This window comes from Sus scrofa, chromosome 6, assembly GCF_000003025.6.
Source record: "Sus scrofa isolate TJ Tabasco breed Duroc chromosome 6, Sscrofa11.1, whole genome shotgun sequence".
In the NCBI taxonomy this organism is placed as follows: Eukaryota; Metazoa; Chordata; class Mammalia; order Artiodactyla; family Suidae; genus Sus; species Sus scrofa.
This window is the reverse complement of record NC_010448.4, coordinates 34993494-35014112: the sequence shown is the minus strand read 5'-3', so window position 1 is coordinate 35014112 and position 20619 is coordinate 34993494. Positions and strand designations below refer to the sequence as shown.

At 54.5% G+C, this 20619-nt stretch overlaps 1 protein-coding gene across 2 annotated transcripts in view; it reads right to left on the bottom strand.

The window, feature by feature from the left end:
• Positions 1-20619, bottom strand: part of ZNF423 (zinc finger protein 423) — a 370410-nt gene that overhangs the window by 285583 nt on the left and 64208 nt on the right. For both annotated transcript variants that reach the window (XM_021094227.1, XM_021094223.1), the window contains exon 2: positions 14339-14398. The gene's annotated coding sequence lies outside the window, so the exon portion shown is untranslated. The remainder of the gene's footprint in view (positions 1-14338; positions 14399-20619) is intronic.

Below are 20619 nucleotides of genomic sequence, written 5' to 3'. Positions count from 1 at the left end.
GCTATAACTCTGATTCGACCCCTAGCCTGGGACCTTCCATATGCTGTGGGTATGGCCCTAAAAAGCCAAAAAAAAGAAAAAAAAAAAAAAAAAGAAAGGGGGGGTCCAGGGGGAGTTCCCACTGTGGTACAGTGGGTTAAGAATCTGACTGCAGCAGCTTGGGTCACTGCAGAGGTGCAACTGGGTTCGACCCCCAGCCCAGCACAATGGGTTACATGATCCTGCATGGCCACAGCTGTGGCATACGTGGCAGCTGGGTCTTGGATTCAATTCCTGGTCCGGGGACGTCCATGTGCCTCGGGTGCAGCAGCCATAAAATTTTTTATTTTAAAAAAGGGAGAGGGGTTTCTGAGATCAAAAGTAACAACAAAAAAAAAGAAGTAGGCTCACAGATATTGAAAACAAACCAGTGGTCCCCAGTGGGGGGGGGGGCAATATAGGAGGAGGGGAGGAAGAGGTATAAACTATTAGGTCTAAAATAAGCTACAAGGATATACTGTAGAACATGGAATGTAGCCAATATTTGATACCTGTAAATGTAGTATGACATTTAAAATTTGCAAATCACTGTATCATACACCTACAACTGTAACATTGTACAGCAACTATAGTTCAATTGAAAGGGGGGGGAGTGTTCCCATCGTGGCTCAATGGTAACTAATCCAACTAGTATCCATGAGGACACAGGTTCAATCCCTGGCCTCAGTGGGTTAAAGATCCGGTGTTGCCATGAGCTGTGGTGTAGTAGGCTGCACGTGTGGCTCGGATCTGGCGTTGCTCTGGCTGTGGCGTAGGCTGGCAGCTGCAGCTCCAATTCAACTCCTAGCCTGGGAACTTCCCTATGCCGTGGGTGCGGCCCTAAAAAGACAGATAAAAAAAATTGCAGAGTCCTCCCTGCTTAAACCAAGGGCTCTCTGAGTCCTGCATTAAGGCCCATTTGACTGCACTTAACTAGGCACTGAGGAAGGCAGCCCGAGCAGCCCAAGCAGCTGCCCCAGGATGCAGCCAGCCCAGGCAGCCCCGTCCTTGCCCCGCTCCCTCCAGGCTGTGCTGCAAGGAAGTCCTCGGCTGAGATGTGCACTTAGGCCCTGAGCATTTTCCAGGGTCAATTTAAGAAAGAACTCGAGGAAAGATGTCTCTGTGCCGTGTGCCAACCTGTTCCTGAGACAGGGCTGTTGTTTGTTCCACGATTAATGAGGATCCACAGAGTAAGCTCCTCAGCATTCAGTGCCAGGGAAAAACGTTTGTCTGAACCAAGTACTTGAAGCAGACGGAGGCAGCCACATGGCCCTTCATTCTATTTCTCTTTTGGCCCAGGCTGCCAGGAAGCTCACCTGCATAGCGAGACTTACCTTAGGCTTCCAACATAAGTAGTTCTTTCATCAATTTTTTTTTTTTTTTTTTTGCTTTTTAGGGCCACACCCAAGGCATATGGAGGTTCACAGGCTAGAGGTCGAATTGGAGCTGCAGCTGCTGTTCTACACCACAGGCACAGCAACGCCGGATCTTTAACCCACTGAGTGAGGCCCGGGATCAAACCTGCATCCTCATGGATCCTAGTCGGATTCGTTTCCACTGCACCACCACAGAAACTCCTCATCAGTTATTTTAGCAGCCCCATGACACACGGGCACTTCATCTTGTCTTATTACGAGTCACCAGAGCTGGCTTTACTGGCTGCTTGCTGTGTGCCAGGCACCATGCAGAATACACACCGACACTCTCACTCATTCTTATGACAAGCCACATGGTAGGGCTTCAGTATCCCCACTTTACAGATCAGGAAACTGAGCCCGGGGAGGTGGGTGAGCCAAATGCCTCCACCCAGCTAAGGAGCCAACGGTGGTGCCGTGTGTGCACTCCCCCTCCCTGTCTCTTCCCTGGAAGGTGAGTCTGGAGGGCACGGCACCGCTGTGTCCTTGTGGCCACAAACACACACCTGATAATTACATGATGAAAAAACTGGTGGCGAAGCCAGGATTGAAACAAAGGTCTGTTTGCTTCCACCTCCTGCAAAACTCCTGTCTTTTCAGTCTTGGGGGATGGTCGACGGCATCCTCACCTTAACCTGAAACCCACCCCGCACCCTAACACGAAATCTACACTAACTTCCAGCGCAATCCCAGATGAACTGACCAGTGACCAACCAGGGGCTCTGTGCCATCCTGTCCTCAGTTCGATGGGACAAGCACTCTGGCCACAAAGCCTCGGGGAGGCGGTGGTGGTGGGGGGGACACGGCCTCCCAAGCAGATGGTGGAGCACGTGGGGTCTGCAGTGGGGAGAGGTCAGGGGGGAAGGGTTCAGATTCCCCCCCCTCCCCCGGCCCCCCGGGAAGCCTGGGCAGACGTGCGTGCTCGAGGCAGGCCCCGGCCAAGGCAGCCCAGAGCAGGCAACAGGGTGGGGCGGAGGGGAGGGACAGGCAGGCCACGCTGGCCGGCCCCGCTCACAGAAGCAGCCCTTCTGGCCTGAGAGGGCCAGCCCGGCGGGTGGCGGGGGAGATGCCCTGCCCCGCTTCCTGCCCACTGCGGCTGGCCAGGAGCCCCGCAGCCAGCACAGGAAATAACAGGGGCCCCCAGAGGCCGCCCAGGCAGGCCCTGCTCCCAGGCCGCCCAGGGAGGGAGGAGGCCATTGTCGGCCTTTGTTTCGGTTTCCCCAGCATTGCCCGGGCTCCCAGAGGCCCCTGGGAGCTAACAAAGCCTCCCCCGAACCCGCAGCTGTCCAGCCTCCCCCAGCGCGACCCTGGGGACAGGCCCACCAGGCCCCAGGCTCTTAAAGCAGCAGGTGCGGAGTGGAGATGAAGCCCCGTCCAAGCCGGGGGTGGGGCACACGTGGGCCTGAGCAGGCCGGGCAGGCCCACGCACAGATGGGCACTGGGGTCTATCTACCTCTGCACCCGAGGCCGCCCAGAGTCGGGTCCCACGGCAGGGGTGCGGAGCTCTGGATGGAAAGAATGGCTGAGGCCCTAAGCGCACAACAAAGGGACCGAAAGCAAGGAGGCAACCGGGACATCTTGGGCGCCTGCCTAGGCGGGGAGACCTGTCCTCGTCCTGGAGAAGAGACATCCCAGAAGCAGCTCTTTCTGCTCATTTGCAAGCCGAGGGGTGTGCATGGGTGTGTGGTGCACGTGTGTGCATGTCTACATATGTGTTCCTGTTTGAAAGCATGTGCATGTGTGCCCTGTAGAAGCGTGGGCAAGGGTGAGCATCCATACACACTCATATGCATGTGTGTACACACTTGTGTTTGTGTGCATGTGCGTGCATGTGAAGCATGGAGGAACTCATGAGAATATCTGTATTCTGCACTGTGTGAGTGTGTGCAGGTGTGTGCGGGTGATTGTGAGCAAGTGTGTATGAGTGTGTGTTACACATCACTGGGGAAGAGCACTCCCAGGCTTGTCCCCATGAGCCTTCACTCGTTCCCACACTGGCCCTGGTGGCCTCTCACTAGCGGCGTGTCACCAAACGACCTCTTCAGGGCTCCTGGCACATCCTCAGGATGTCATCCCACGAAGACACATGACATCTTCACTAGGTCCCAGTCACCACGAATTAGCAACTACAGAGAGCGGGCCCTGGACTCAGACAAACCCAGCTCAGGTTCAAGTCCTGCTCTGGCCCAGCCTAGCCATGGAAACCTGCAGCCATCGCTCAACCTCTCTGAGCCTCAATTGCTCATCTGTGACATGGGAATGATACCACTTCCTACCACCTGTGGTTAAGGAGGGTTAAATGTGCACATGTCAGGGGCACACACACCCCCACCTGGCACCAGTGAGTGCTCACTAAATGGTTTTTTTTTGCAATCGTATTGTAATTACAGATCTTGTCATTATTGTTGCTGAAGATACAATAGTGAAAGCAGGCACTGCCCCTGCGTCCACAAGCTTGCAGGGGTTTGCAAAGCATTTAACCCTGAGAAGTAGAATAGCCAAAGCAGAAGTGTCTTCAATTTACTGGATTCAGTATCTGCGTGATGTGCTAACTACTACCAAGTGTGGCCAGCAGCCATCAGTTAAAGCAAGCAACCACAACAAAGGAAAAGAGAATTCTCAGTGTGAGCAAAATAATGTGGGGGTTTTTTGGGTTTGTTTGGTTTTTTTTGTTTTTTTTTTGTTTTTTGGTTTTGTTTCTGTTGTTTTTGTTTGTTTCTAGTTTTGTCTTGGTTTGGTTTTTTCATTTTTAAAGTTGTATTTACATGGAGTTGATTTACCAGGCTGTGAGAATGTCTGCTGTACGACAAAGTGATTCAGTTATACATACACATACCAATTCTTTTTCAGATTCTTATCAAAATAAATGGTTTTCTGAACCAGTCAGGTACCAGTTAGCCAGGTTCAGCCTTATACCCATATGGAGAGAGAGAGAGAAAGAACACCTGCCAGCATGCTCAAGAATTTTAAGAGAGTGTCAGTTGAAATGACAAGCGCCTAAGCCCTGTAGGCTGCCCACAGCCCCCAGCAGGACAGTGGCTGACACAGTGCTGACCAGTCCCAACCCAGAAGCTGGGCCCTGCAGAGTGCCCGCCCAGAAGCCAGGACCAGCCAGGCAACACGATCAGGCTGACCTTGGCCATTTCCTACTGGGCACCAACCCACGGCTGCACAGTGGGTGCGTCAAGCCCCTCCCAGGGAAGGAGCCTGATCATATGACAGCCTCAGGGCCATTGCCTTTCAGAGCAGACCCTGCCCACCAACCTCTGCCAACCTCATCCTCCCACCAGCCTTCTCCACCTGGGAAACAAACAGCACCCCACCAGCCAGGGTCAGCATCAGTGAGGACGGTCCCCTGAGGACTCAGTCCCACCCTAACCCTGCATGGGGGTGAAGGCGAGAGCGCCTACCCACTGGCAATGCCTAGAGGCTGTCAGTCAAGACAAGAGGAAGGAGGAAGGTGGGGGGCGGGGGGGGAGTGCATCGGAGCCTCTTGTGTTGCCCACACAGATCTAAGCTCCAAGCCACGCTTTCCTCCGTGTGTCATCAATAACAAGAATAAAAGTGCAGAGTCCCACATGCCACCGAGGGGGCTAAGGCTAACCTACAAGCAAGTCCCTCAGATAATCCTCACAATGAATCTAGGAAGCAAGATCATTTGTTTGTTTGTTTTTTCTTTTTAGGGCCTCCCCCACAACACATGGACGTTCCCAGGCTAGGGGTCGAATCAGAGCTACAGCTGCCGGCCTACACCACAGCCACAGCAATATAGGATCCAAGCCACATCTACAACCTACACCACAGCTCACGGCAACACCAGACCCGGAACCCATTGAGCAAGGCCAGGGATCGAAGCCGCATCCTCATGAATACTAGTCAGATTTGTTTCTGCTTCACCACAATGGGAACTCCCAGAAGCAAGATAATTATCCCCATTTCAGATGAAGAAATAGAAAGCACAGAGAGGTTAAGTAACCTACTCAAGGTCACACAGCTAGTAAGTATTTGGACCTCAAACCCAGTTCTTTTCCTTTTCTTTCTGTTTTTTTTTTTCTTTTTTTTTTTTTCTTTTTGGGGCCGCACCTGCAGCATATGGAAGTTCCCGGGCTAGGGTTCGAATCAGAGCTGCAGCTGCCGGCATATGCCACAGCCACAGCCACTTGGGATCTGAGCCTCATCTCCAAACCTACACCACAGCTCATGGCAATACCAGATTCTTAACCTGCTGAGCGAGGCCAGGGATCAAACCTGCATCCTCACAGACACTCTGTCAGGTTCTTAATCCACTGAACCACAGTGGGAACTCCTCAAACCCAATTCTTGCGCTTAACAGAATGAACCAAAATCTGGCCCCGAACTGCACAGGAAAATATAGATGAAGAGGCAGAAGAGAAGTTCCCCGCCTTGGCAAATACTTGCTAGGTATCTCCGTTACCGAGCAAGAGCTGAGCTTTGGGAGCTCAGAGCATCAGACATGGTCACTGCCTGAAGACGCCAGCAGAGCAGTCAGGGAACCAGACACAGACAGAAGGAACGTCATAACGAAGCAGAGGGCAGGGCGGGCCAGGATCTGGGCAGCCCCCAAGGTGCAGGGCCAAGAACAATAATTACGGCAGGACTAACATGGAACGCTTCCTGGAGGAGGTGTCATTTAGGCGGAGCTTTAAAAGATGAGCTCCAGAGGCAGAGGGCCCAGTCAGAGCGAAGGCCAAGGGGAGTGGACAAGAGGCCTTAACTCATCAAACCCTCTGTCCTCACTATCCGAGGTGGTGTGTGGGCCAGTGCAGCAGCATACTCTGGAGCCGCATAGAAATGCAGAATCTTACGTGGCCCCCAGAACGGCTGCATAATCGGCCTCTTAACAAGATCACCAGAGTTGCCTGCACATTCAGGGGTGAGCCGAGCCGGGATGACGTGGAGAGAGCTCCACAGAGTCCCAGGGAACAATGTCATCATCACCCCAGGCCCATGCACACCCCCTCAATGCCTGACTGTGGCCCCGGTTTGCAGCCAGGCTTCAAGTTGCCAAGAACCTGCTGATTTCCACCATCCACCAATGGGGTCCCGGACCTGAGGGAGCACCTCAGGTTGGAGAAACGGGGACCAGCCCCTCCCTCATGATAATCCTCATTACTGATGCCCCCTGAAAAGCCCAAGAGCACCAGGGGAGGAGAAGGGGGGCCCCAGGCTTGTAGGAGTGGACAGCACCCAGTCTGCAAGGCTGGGCGCAAGCAGGCGACCTTCCTGCAAAGAGCAAGGGTATGATGGCAGAGCAGCAGCTGTGCGCCAGCGGCAGGTACAGGACAAACAACACAGAGTCGCTGCCTCTGAGGACGCTCCCAGTCCATGCAGGGTGGTGAAATCAACCAGACAAGCCTACTCTGTGGTTTCACTCCGCCAAAACCCACTGCCAGGCTGGGGCGGGGGTGGGGAAGGGTCAGGAGAGCGACACCACACACACGTACACTCCATCACATGTACCCTGGGCAACCAGCACATATGTGCACATGCTCATAGGCACGGCAGACATGGCACAGAGGAAGCAATGTACAGAGCAGCCCAGCGGAGGCCCCTGGCTGGTCCAGCGCCAGAGAAAAGGGTGCGTGGGCAATGGGCTCAAGTCAGCCCCAGGGACCTAGGACGCCACAGAGAAGGGTGCAGAGGCCTTTCCCCCCCCCACCGGGGCACCCCTAGAGGTTTGAGTCAGGACTTCAGCACCTGGGCACACTCACGCACACACACACACACGCGCGCGAGTGCATGCCTCCATGCGCACACAGGGCGCAGATGCCCTACCTCGTGGACTGCTCACCATGGTAACAGAGTGGCCACCTCCCAGCTCCAGTCACCACCCGAAGGTTTCTGAGGCCTCCTGTGCTGGGGAGAAGCAGCTCTAACAAAGGCACAGCCCGGCCCAGCCTGGCCGGGGGTCCACGGTGCAGCCCAGCCGGCGCATGCTTGCCGCGCTCCCCCGGTGAGCTCGGGGCCACTGCATCTTCCTACCCAGCCCGCCTGGCTCCACTCGGCTCAACTCCCCACAGACGCCCCAGCCGAGCTAATGAGAAACTCCCCAGCTGGCCCCATATAAAAACGCATTTCATAAGTCTTTAAAATGCTAGGAAATTCGACATCTATTTAGGACTTTTCTGCTCCTTTAAAATGTCCCCTGGTCCTCATCGAGGAAATGACTGGGTTGGGGGCTCAAGCACAGGAGGTGGACAGCACCGGCCAAGCCGGCCGGGAGCCAAGGGGCAGCTGGCAGCTTCCATCGTCAGCCCCGGGATCATGGGGAGAGGGGTCAGGACAAGCCAGGGTGAGACGGCCCCTCAGGAAAGAATTCAGGGTGGGGGACCCTGGGGGAGAGGTGGGGAGAAAGGAGAGGGACACAGTTTCTCCAGCCTTGATTTGAGGATTGAAGAAAAAGTTAAAAGATCCTGGGAGCCCCTGAGAAAAACACCAACGGGGGGATGGGGGGGCACGGAGAGGAGTTTCCGTTGTGGCACAGTGGAAACGAATCTGATAGGAACCATGAGGTTGTGGGTTCGATCCTTGGCCTCGCTCAGTGGGTTAAGGATCTGGCGTTGCTGTGAGCCGTGGTGTAGGTTGCAGACGCAGCTCGGATCCTGCATTGCTGTGGCTATGGTGTAGGCTGGCAGCTGTAGCTCTGATTCAACTCCTAGCCTGGGAATCTCCATATGCCGTGGGTGTGGCCCTAAAAAGACGAAAAAAAGAAAAGAGGAAAAGTCCATGTCCACAAAGATGTTGGTCACGGCGTGGCTTATGTGAGTCCAATACTGAACGCAGTCCAGGTGTCCAGCAGGGGAGGGGCAGCTCGGAAAACCGATGCCCGTCCGCCCCGGGACCGCGACGCGGCTGCTAAGAGGGAAGGATACGTGGATCTAGAGGTTCCTAGAAGCTCAGGGCTCATGGGGGCTACACGGGGCCGCCCGGTGCATACACCCTGCACTTCACCTAGAGAGAAGGGTTTTATACATGGACCGAGTTGGAAACTGGGCCAAGGGAAAGGTCACCAGTGAGTGTGCGGAGGCACTAGGTTGTGGGTGGAGTTTCTGTGAAGGAGCCGAAATAATAAATACGTGCTCTAGGCAAACACAAGCAGGGCAGGGAGGCAGCCCTGAGAAGGTTCCGAAGGGCAGGCCGGGCTGCACAGAGGGGCCTCGACTCCCCGCCGTGAGCAACCCAGTCTTTCAGACATTTTCGTCCACTTCACCGGGTAAAACGTGGAGGCGAAGGGCTGCAGGTGGTGAGGAGGCTGCCATCTTTGTCCGTGGGGCCGGGGGGACGGGCACTGACCATCTGTCCCACCCCTCGGCTTACCCAGAGCCAGATTCAAAGGCAAATGACCCCAGCATCCCTCCCCACGGCCCCCCCAGGCACCAGACACCCAGAGGCCACTCTCATCTCCCAGCTGAGAGGCCTCAGAGCCTGCGGCCCTAACCGGGCACCCCCTGCAAACTGCACAAGCGCCCCCCCTACCCAGGGACGGTCAGGAGCAGGGGCCTGGGGGTCGGCGGGCTGGGGTCAGGCCAGTGGGAGTGTCGACAGAGCGCCTGACCCACAGTGGTTCCCAGAGCTGGCCTTTGAAGATGGGAAGTGTGTACAAGGCCTTCAAAACAGGCACCGCCTCTCCTTCCGGGCAGCAAACCAGGAGGCCTGGCCCTCCTTAGACACGTCCATGTGACCCAGGCGGGACCTGGGCACTGAGCTGAGCCCCCTTTCCACTCTTCTGGATTCCTTCTGCGATGAAGAGCCCAGGGCAACTGTCTCACAGGCAGATCTGCCCTTTACAGGTTAGGCGCTCTAGTCATGCCAGAGCTGCCTGGGTTCCAATCCCAGCTCTGCCACTTCCAGGCTGGGTGACCTGAAAGCAAGTCCCTAGCGTCTCCGTGCCTCTATTTCCGTAGGTGAAAAGCACGGAGAAGGAGGACTGGTTCCTAGAAGTGGCTCGGAAAGGGGAGTGATGGTTTCATTCACCAGGACAATGAGACCTGCAACGAAGCAGGAAGGCCTGAGGCTCTTGAGCACACCAGTAAGGTCTCGGGCTGCCAGGCCATCACAAACAACTGATCAGACTGACTGTTTCTCTCCAACCACAAGTGTGTGTGTCGCTATACCAGATAGAATCCTGGTTAACCTGCCCAGGCACCGACAATGAGTATTTGTCCACAAACGTAACGGTTTCCCATCTCCAGACTACCTCCCGCTGCATCATCAGCTTGGTCCCAAGCGGCCATATTGGAAGGAAGCCCAACTTGTCCTGAAACCCGGCCCAGGGAGGTGGGAGGGTCCAGTGAGACCGTGATTAGACAGCTACACAAAGATGAGTCCTTTCCTCTCCCAGCTCAAAAGTGGTGACCAGGGGAAGGGAGGCAAAGCTCAGTTTGGCTGGGTCGGTTCCCTGAAACCCCAGTTTGTAGGCTCACAATCATCCTAGTACCTGCCCCTCAGAGACCTCGTTCCAAACGGCTTGTGGGAAAAGCAAGGAAACACTGACTGGAGGATGGGCATTCCCACCAAGGTGGGCTGGAGACAGGTGATGGGGGGGTCAGAGAGGCCTGGAAGGTCAAGCCTAAGCAGTGGCCCCTTGGTAAAAACACACTTGGCGACCTTCTAATGGTGGCCATGCTGAAATTAGCTGGCAGGACTTTCTTTGGCCTGAACAATGTTTTTCAAACAGAGAAATTTTCCAAAATGAGATACCACTGCACACCTGGGAAGGCTAGAAGCCACCCCCGCTCCAAAAAAAAAGAAAATAACAAATATTAATGAGATGTGGAGAAATCGGAACCCTCATACAATATGTCAATAAGACACTTTAAAAAGATATGAGATGCTATCTCATATGAATTTTTTCAACTATTGACTTCATATGAAAATCCAGCTTTCTGGTTTCTCTTTTTAAAAGTCCGATGATGTGGCACTTGTGGGCCCAGGTGCCCTGGCACAGCTGGCTGGCACTGAGAGACAGATGCCCCCTCCCCCAGCAGGACCTGGGTCATAGTTCACAGCAGCCTCACTGGAGGCAGGCCTTTGAGCTTGGAACCCCGTGGGGCTCTCACAAAGGACTCTCACATTTCTAAGTTTGACACCATGGCCTGGGTGGCGGGGGCGGGGGAGCTTGGGCAGCTTAATCCCTGAACCCCCCTGAAATCACATGGGAAGGGCTCTGTGTGTTTGGGAAGAGAATTCCTGCCATTAGATATCCAAAGGCATCTGTGGCTCAAAACAGGTTAAGAATTTCTCCTGCTTAAACTGTCTCATTATAAGGTATTGTCCTCTCATCCCCTATCTTACGGATAAGGGGGAAAAAAGGATACCGTGGGAAATGATTTAAAATTGCACACCTACTGTACAGCACAGGGAACTGTGTCCAATCACTTGGATAGAACAGGATGGAAGATGATATGAGAAAAAGATGTACATATACGCATGACTGGGTTACTTTGCTCCACAGCAGAAATTGACATGACACTGTAAAAGCAACTATACTCTAATAAAAAAAGAAAATGAACAAAAGAAAATCGCACACCTTGCAGGCAGGCACACACCTGGTCTCTGCACACAGTGCTCCTTCCTCTGGGCTCCGCTATCAGCAGCCTGATATTTGCCAGCCGCGAGGCCAGACTGGGCCAGCAGTCCCTGTTCCGGGGGCCCCCTGGCCAGGCGGGAGAATTGCTGTGAGCTGATCACCATGCTCTCCTCCCTGCCAGGCCACGTCGGGCTCTCCATCACTGTCAGGGCCCCGACTCAAGGGCACAGACAGAGCAGGCCAGATTGTTCCTGGGAGGGGGGTGGGGGTGACCACAAGGTCCCCACGGGCAGGGGAGGCCACTGTGCATTCTGCTTCTTTATTGGGGTTCTCCATCACACCCCCAGAGCCCAGAAAAGCCGGCAAGGGGAAGCTTGCACCCCAAGCAGGCTGGGCCCCAACAGAGAGGAGCTGCCTGGTGCTCATGGCTCTACATCCCTGGCAAAATGCTCTCGGGCCACCCGCTTCACCGCACACTGCGTTCCTCTGCCCTGATGAGCTGAAAGAACCTGCCCCTGAGTTGCCAGGGTCCTTCCCCAAGCCCTCACGATGCCTTTGGATCCCTGCTCAGCTGGCCTCCTCCCCAGGTCAGGTGGCGCAGAGGTTAAACTTCAGGCTCTGGCCGCAGGAGAAGGACTTGGGTTCGAGTCCCTGCTCCACAGCATCCTGGCTGGGGACCGTGGATCCGCTACTGTACCACTCCAAGCCTCCTGCCCTCATCCGCCAAATGAGACGACAGCTCTCAGTACCGGTGCCAAGGGTGGCTTGGGGAGGCTTTGCTCCCCCATAATCTTCTTTGGCACCTGCCCCCATTCTCAGATGCAGCCAAGTGACATTTTCTCGGCTTAATGAAAAGCGTTCTGCTAAAGCAGCTTCAACCAGGCCTTTGGCCCTGTCCTCTACCAGATGGCAGCCCCCAAACCAGCCCACGGAGAAATTCTGGAGTTGCTGCTGGAAACAGCACCCACCTCGTCGGGCTGTCCTGATGGCTCAAGACATGAGATACTGGAGGTAAAGTGCTCGTTCCATGCCTGGCACATCCCAAGCAAGTGCTCACTAAACATCCAGGCCCCACGTCCAGGGCCACCTCCCAAACCCACTTCATCCTGCCACCCGGGATTCATGCCATCTCACAAGCCCCGTGCTCAGGGAATACAAGCTGACTTTACTAGCCCAAGTCCAACAAAATTGGGAAGGAAAATTTATCACACACTTGCACTGTAAAAAAAAAAAAAAAAACCACAGAAATGGGCCAAAGAAAACAAAACAAGCCATTGCCTGGCTGTGGATTATCCAACACTCAGGATGCTCTGGCCTCCCCAGAGGTGGCTGGCACCAGGGAATCCCTGAGGGCCGGAGGGACTCACAGGGAGTCATGCACCTCATCATGCACATGTGCGTGGGGCATGCTCAGCTCCTGGCTTGAAAATGGCAAACCCCACAACATTTGCCACTTCCGAGCACCCCCGAGAGTCCCCAAGGCTGGCTGTTCCACGATGGCATCAGAGCCTGGCAGACCGCAGGACCCCACCCAGCCCCTTGGCCTCACCCCTGCCTTCTGCAGACCAGCCTCAGGGATACAGCCCAGGCATCTGATGCCCCCTGCACAGGGCTCTCCATCCACCACAACACAGCCAGCGCCCTCCTTTGCAACCCGCCTCTGCCCTGCCTGTCCGCAGCACCTCGGGCACCACTAGGAAAGCAGCTGGGAGGACCTTATATGGACATGACCAGGCTGGGCGCTTTCCTGGTGCAGGGCTTCGGGGCACCCCGGGGATGCTCTCCAGGCTGGCCGCAAGCCTGTGCGCATGCTCCCCACAGCTGCTGAGGTGCGGAGCTTTATAACCTCTCTGTACTTCCTCCACCCTCGGGGAGCGCATCTCCCCAGCACAGAAGGGGACAGGACAGGGGCCCCACAGCCCCTTCCTCTATCCTACCCAGTGTGGACACCGAGGCTTACCCTAACGCTGGACCCTCCTCCAGGGAATTTGAGCACCTCCCCGTTCTGGCTTCAGACAAGACTCCTGCCGTGGAGGGAGCCTCTGTTGCCAAGAGCCAGGCACCTGCAGACACAACGGTGCCCAAGCCTGGGTCAGCCGGGACCCAACCCGGACCCTTTGGACTCTGTAAGCAGCACACATCCTGCTGCAAAGAGCACTGGGCCAGGAGTCCAGGAGCCTGGGCTCCCCTTCTGCCCAATCTAGAGCAGCAGTCCCCCCAATGCAGTCATGAGCACACCAGCATCATGATTCTTGCTGCATGCAAGCCTTATGTCCTGTTACTTAAGACTTGTCAACTCAATTTTCGCGCGTAAATGACTTCCACATCATCTGCAATCACACGTGGCCCTCGAATCACAAATTCGATGTGCAGCCATTGGAGTGTTGAATGTGCGTGTGCCTGGCGCCGAGCACCACGTCTTTGGAACCATTGACCCAGAGCCTATCTCCCACCTTGCCTCAGTTTCCACATCTAAAAGAGAAGGAGGCTGGACGAAATGACACCCTCGTGGGTCTTCTCAGGCCCAGGATCCTCCCCCGATGGAGTCAGAGCCAGCCAGTCAGGACCCTGGGACAGGGGACCAGGCAGGAGAGCCCAGTGCCTGCCAGACAGGGAGCCAGGGTCCCATTGCTGAATGAGGTGCTGGCTGGCTGCACCAGCAGGAGAGCTGCATCCTCCACCCGGGAGCTCCCAAGGATCCCAAACCACTTCCAACCCCACACATCATGGGCAGCTCCCAAATACAGAACTCTGCCTCTTTTTACAGCTGGGGAAACTGAGGCATGGGATGGCACTTCTGCCAGGGCAGAACCGAGCCGAAAATCCAAGTCCCCTGACTGCTAAGTCACCCCACCCAGTGGCCACACACCCCACAAGTCTGAGCTTCCCCTTTTACCCCCCGGGGAGGGCATGGGCTCAGTTCTCCCCACCCGAGAATGCAGTGAGGACCCTTCCAGAAAGGGAAATATAGGAACTCTGATATCGATTGGAGTTGACAGCTCCCGTTAAAGTGGTTTTCGGGCAATCAATCTGGCGGGACAACATATGCAGCGACGCCCATGGTAGGGATTCCCAAAGTCTGCAGAGTGGGGGTGCAGTGGCCCATCTGAATGTGCCCACGAGACGGAAATACAGCCCCCCGGGGGACTCAGGCCATCTTAGTCTCTGTATGTAATAGATTTTATTGACCATATGGAACCGATATAAAAATCGTGTTGCACGGGGTAGTCTGGACTGGAGGCAGGAATGTGACACAAAGAATATGATTTCCATAACCAGCTGGGTGGCTTTCTGAGTTCCTGAGCCAGACCCCCGGGACCCCCACGACCTCTCCCACCAGCCCCTGGGCATTTACCTGATGCTGTCACGGAGGAATCCCAGGCCAGCGAGAAGTCCGAGGCCTCCCCCTCTTCAACTGAAAGAGAGAACAGAGACAGGCCGGTGAGTTTTGAAGCTCTGCAGACAGGGTGGGGCCCAGGGCGAGGAGGAAGGATCATTTGTGGGGGTCCCTATATTACCCATGATCAGGGGTGAAGGGGTCAAGCCTTACAAGGAGGCCTTGGTTGGTTTCACAGAAATGTTAAGTCGTCAGAACAAAGCTTAAACAGCAAGTAAGTGCTGTTATCAATACGGTCCCCCCATCCCTGTGCCCTTGGCAGACATCACAAATCAATCACAGCACCGCCTCAAACCAGATACAGCCTCAGAACCTCTCCCTACACAGTGGCCCAGGCCATGACTATCTATAATCAGATATCCACTTGAGACAAAGCCATTGGCCACTCGCGGGAATAAAGCAAAGACTCGGCCCTCTCTCTGAACCCCAGACCTCATCCTCCTACCAACAGCCTCTCAGACCACCACCGAGGTATGAAGGCTTTCTCGATCATTCCAAGAAGCAAACACAGTTGCTCTCGGAGGTTGGCAAGGCGCGGCATGTTATTCTCTACACTGAGAGATGAGCCACAGACAGACCTCAGGACACGCGGGGGTCAACGCTCTCATGGTCAACTGGCCGGGGCTGGTGATTTCAGAGGGCAACTCCCCTCTCCATGCCCTCCCAGAACCCACAGAACAAAAACCAGGCTGGCAGAGATGGAGGCGGAGGCCATGCACTAGGAGAAGCAGGAGAAATTCTATACAGCATAGGAAAGCTCTCGCCCTGGAATTAATCCCAGTCTGAGGCATGTAATAATATTAAAGCTGGGTTATGGACTTTGTAAAATGGAACTTTGTTTAAGCCAAAAATGTGCATACACAGTATTTTTCAGATTTAACAGGCCCTTAATTTCTACACACGTGCAGGCTGAAGCCACCATGTACCACCCAGTTCTCTGCACTGTCACTGTCCCTACATGGGCACACACTGTGAGCCAGGCGCTGCGCTCAGTGTGTTGAATCCTCAGCAACAGACGATGAGAGGTGACGTGACATGCCTGAGGTCCCACGGCTAGAAAGAGTCCACGCAGAGTTGGGGCTGAAACCCAGGACTGTCCGTCTCAGAGGCGACTCCTGAAACCAGCACAGACTGAGACACAGAAAATGCGGTCCAGAATCCTAGCAACTTGGGATTGGAAGGCAGCAACCCTAATCCAGCCCCTTAGAAACCAGATACACAGCATGCTGGGCAGCAGAGCCAGGAGAGGAGCAAGCAGGCTGGCTTGTGGTCAGACACTGAGTTCAAAGCCTGATTCTTTTTTTTTTCTTTTTTTTTTTTTTCCCCTTTTCTAGGGCCGTACCCAGGGCACATGGAGGTTGCCAGACTAGGGATTGAATCGGAGCTGTACCCACCAGCCTACACCACAGCTCATGGCAACGCCGGATCCTTAACCCACTGAATGAGGCCAGGGATCGAACACACGACCTCATGGTTCCTAGTCGGATTCATTAACCACTGAGCCACAATGGGAACTCCCAAAGCCTGATTCTATTCCTAACCAGCAGCAAGACATCAGGCAAATGGTTTAACCTCTAGGCTTCAGTTTTCCTATCTCCAAAACAGAGATAAAAATGGTACATGGGAGTTCCTGTCGTGGCGCAGTGGTTAACGAATCCGACTAGGAACCATGAGGTTGCGGGTTCAGTCCCTGCCCTTGCTCAGTGGGTTAACGATCCGGCGTTGCCGTGACCTGTGGTGTAGGTTGCAGACGCGGCTCGGATCCCGCGTTGCTGTGGCTCTGGCGTAGGCCGCTGGCTACAGCTCCGATTGGACCCCTAGCCTGGGAACCTCCATATGCCGCGGGGGCGGCCCAAGAAATAGCAATAACAGCAACAACAACAAAAGGCAAACGACAAAAAAAAAAAAAAAAAAAAAAAGGTACATGAAGTTCCCTTGGTGGCTCAGCGGGTTAAGGATCTGCCGTTATCACTGCTGTGGCTCAGGTCACTGCTGGGGCACAGGTTCAGTCCCTGGCCTGGGAACTTCCGCATGCTTCAGGCGCAGCCAAAATAGAAAAACGGTACCCAAACCACAGGGTTGTTGGGAAGACTCAATGGGCTGATGGCCAGCACTGGCTGGACCAGTGGCTCAAGCACTCCAGTGGGTTTGGTCTGAGGTTAGAACAGTACTTGGAATTAACACATCTGGCTTTACGTGGCTCCGAACCCCTTTATCTACCCCTTGTGGGTCTTACTCCCCCGTAGAGCCTTTAATCTCCAGGAACAGCTCGCCCAAGAGGGCACATCCATGTCACTAAGCACAGGCCAGGGTCTCTTCCCCACGTGTACATCCTAAGACTAGAAACTCGGCATCAAGGCAGTGAAATGCAGAGGCGATGGGGTCGGGACCGGAGCTACTGTTTCACTGAGCTGCTTACAGCTGGGGTGGGGTTTTCAAATATGCAGCTTTGTCAATACGAATCAAGACCTCGCCGTCAGACCAAATTGATATGACTCGCTAAGCTGATTCCAGCCAGACACTGCCTCTGAAACACAAGCGGATAATGCTGTAAGTGATCCGAAGCAAGCCATGCATGAAAGCAGCAGTTGTTAGCAGCGTTCACGGCCACACCTGAAAATCCGTTTCCTTCACAGGTCATCGTTCACTGGCTTTAATATAGAATACGCACGGCCTCTATGAAGAGGTTGCCACCAGTTGGTAGGGTCACCATGCGACCATTTCACAGGACACTTTGAACACGGTCTAGGTGGGTGTGGTCGTGTCAACCACGAGGACCAAGACACGAAGGCATAAGCCCAGTTCTCTCTTATCCTCAAGGTACTCCAGTTACCAGGGCAAACAGCCCCCACTCTTGGGTCCATTCAATGTTTTCTGGTTGGGAAGGGTGACTTCCCAAGTCACTGAACTGGAGGATGTCCCCAGAACGCCACATCCTTCCCTCCGTAGGTGCTGGCTTCGGTCCTGGAGGGGAGGAGGATGCGGAAACACCTGATATTCTGGAGCTCTGGGGAGGCTCTAAGGCTTGGTTCCTGGGGACCTTCAGCCCGTAGAGATGGAAAAGAGGGGAGTGACCCAACGCCAGCCAGCTAGGGACTTGCAAAGTGGCAGATCCACTATGGGCAAGTAGCCACCTCACACACAAGCTTTTCCAGAACCGCATCGCTCACAGCCAACTCATCAGGTAACATGAGCACTTTCTTTCTTTCTTTTTTTTTTGCTTTTTTTTTTTTTTTGCTTTTTAGGGCCACACTTGTGGCATATGGAGGTTCCCAGGCTAGGGGTCGAATTGGAGCTGTAGCTGCCAGCCTACGCCACAGCCACAGCCACTCGGGATCCGAGCTGCCTCTGCGACCTACACTGCAGCCCTCAGCAACGCCAGATCCTTAACCCACCAAGCAAGGCCAGGAATCGAACCCGTACCTTCATGGATACTAGCTGGATTTGTTTCTCCGGCGCCACGACAGGAACTCCTAAATAGACTTTCTTACCACTGCTGGCATTCACCCCACTAACAGCCCACCCCCTGGCCCACATTTTGGTTTTGGAAGGTATAACTACTCCATCCTTTATGCATTCCTGATGAGAAAAAATAAGGCCCAGCTCCACTGCCACCATCACAAGGCTCTCTGCCACCCAACACTGTGACCGTGAGCAGACCCTCCTCCCCACCAGCTGGCCTCCGCTGTCCAGGCTTGTCTCCTCGACAATAAGAAAACTGGTAGGGGCAGTGGGCACAGAGGAAGGCAGCTTCCCTACAGCCGGAGCCAGGCACTTGCCAGTGGGCCTGAGCCATCCCTAAAGCAGAATTCTGCTGCAAAAGCATCATGAACGCCAAGAGGTGAGCATCTCAGAGAAAGCTTGATCAGCACGATGGCCAGGATAGACCACACCCTAAAGCTCTGCCGGTCAGGCCAGGGGAGCTAGGGAGCTTTCTGGAGACTTCCCCAGACTCAACCTCTAACTTTTTTTTTTTTTGCTTTTTAGGGCCACGCCCAAGGCATAGGGAAGTTCCCGGGGCTAGGGGTCGAATTGGAGCCTACGGCACAGCCACAGCAACCCCAGATCCGAGCCGCTTCTGTGACCTACCCCACAGCTCACGGCAACTCCAGATCCCCAACCCACTGAACAAGGCCAGGGATCGAACCTGCGTCCTCATGGATGCTAGTCAGATTCGTTAAGTGCCAAGCCTCGACGGGAACTCCTCAACCTCTAACTTTTTAATGTGTAAGATATTTGGCACCACTGAGGCCAAAACACACCCCCCACACCCTGCCCAGTCTCAAGGGGAACACAGAGACTCCACTCCTGCAAACAGTGGGCATGTGGAAGCACAGGGTGGGTGTACAAGGCCAGTGTGTACACAAAGGGAAGGGGTGTGGGAGGAATTGTATAAACACGAGAAGGGGGCATAGAGTGAGTGTGAACACACAGGGTGGTGGGGGTGTGACAGCAAGTGTGTGCACCCTGAGAGAGGGGATACATGACAAAGCGGGTATGCAAGGCACGGCGTGCAGGACCTGCATTCACACTTGAGCGCACAGAGTGTATTCACCATGGTTCCTGGATTGTGTTAAGAAAGACTCTGAGGCTCGTTCAGAGCTTCAGATAGATCAGGACTCTGCATTCTCTCTCTGCTCTGGGATCACAGGTGTGCGTGGCTGAATGCCCCATAGGTCTATGCCCCTGTGACTCCCAACTGATGCTGTCTCCCAGACTCAGCAGGCTCATAAGTGACCACAACTCCCCTACCCTAGGAGTGCCCGTAGTTGCCCCCGCTATGCACCAGGACGACCTTGCCACTGTTGGGGAGATGCCAGTGAGGCCCAAAGACTGTGTGTGCTTGGGCCTCTGGACTCTGAGGACCCAGCACAGAGGCAGGTGGTGCTAGGAGGGCACCTGTATAAGCCAGCTCTCCAATGCCACCTGCTCCTGGCCTGCGGAGGAGTGTCCTCTTCCCACAGTTCCCCATGACCTTGAAAATGTGGCAGAGATGGAGCTGGCGAAGGGAACAGAAAGGAGAGGCTGATGTGGGGGCTGGAAACAGAGCCCTCGAACCTGGCAGTTGAACCGGGGCAGGGATGAGGCCCCACTGGGGGGATCTGGGTTGATAGGTGAGGTGAAGGGAAGAAGCAGGAGAGCTCGAGCAAAAGGGCTAAGGCAGACAGTGTCAGAAGGTGAATGGGAGAGCCAGACAGAGGCAGGCAGCAATCCAGGGGCCTCCAGCAGGGCCAGCAGAGCCCAGCAGGCCCCCTTCCCTACCCTAAAACCCACACCAGGGCCAGCTGCTCAGACTGGCCTCAAGGATCTGAAAAGGCCCTGCCCTTGCGTATAAGCTAATGAACATATATGCAGGTAGGCACTTTTCTGGGGAAAGGATCCATAGTTTTCATCAAAAATATCCAGACCCAGATTTGCCGTCGTGGCTCAGTGGAAATGAATCTGACTGGTATCCATGAGGATCCCTGGCCTCACTCAGTGGGTTAAGGATCCAGCTGTGACCTGTGACCTGTGCTGTAGGTTGTGTGCTGGGACCTGTGGTGTAGGTTGCAGACTTGGCTCAGATCGAGTTGCTGTGGTGTAGGTCCAATTCAAGCTGAGGGCCTGAGAACCTCCATATGTGGCAGGTGCAGCTCTAAAAAAAGGCTATATAGATATAGATATATCTATATCTATCTATCTATATCTATCTATCTATCTATATATATATATAGATATATATATATCTATATATATATATATCAAGACCCCCCCCCAAAAAAGGGTTTTATTTGAGGAAAGACTCCTCAGCTGACCCCACCTCTGGCAGATGTTCCTAGGCTCTTAAGGGATCTCTTCTTGCTTTGCTGACTTTGGCCCCAGAGGTTATCTCACCCTTTGCAAAGAGTTGGGCCCAGCCTGGCCTGACAGAGGTTCTCTTGAGGCACCCCTGCCCCAGGGAGGGAGAGGGTGAGTCAGGCCTGGAGCACATGGCTGCCTCTCCTCAGCTCCTCCTTGGGGACACCCTCTCATCCACACCAGGCCAGGGCCCAAGAAAGTAAAGGACATATTGAGAGCCAAGATGCTCACGACCAAGCATGAAATGGAGCATCGCTCCTGACCTGGTCCTAAACAAATTCAAGGAATGGAAGAAGGGGAAGCAGGAAGACTGTTGTGTACAGTTGTGCAGGCTGCGTACTGCACAAGGAGTCCAGCAGACGTGGTGAGAGAGCATTGAAATTCAGCCCACACATAGGCCA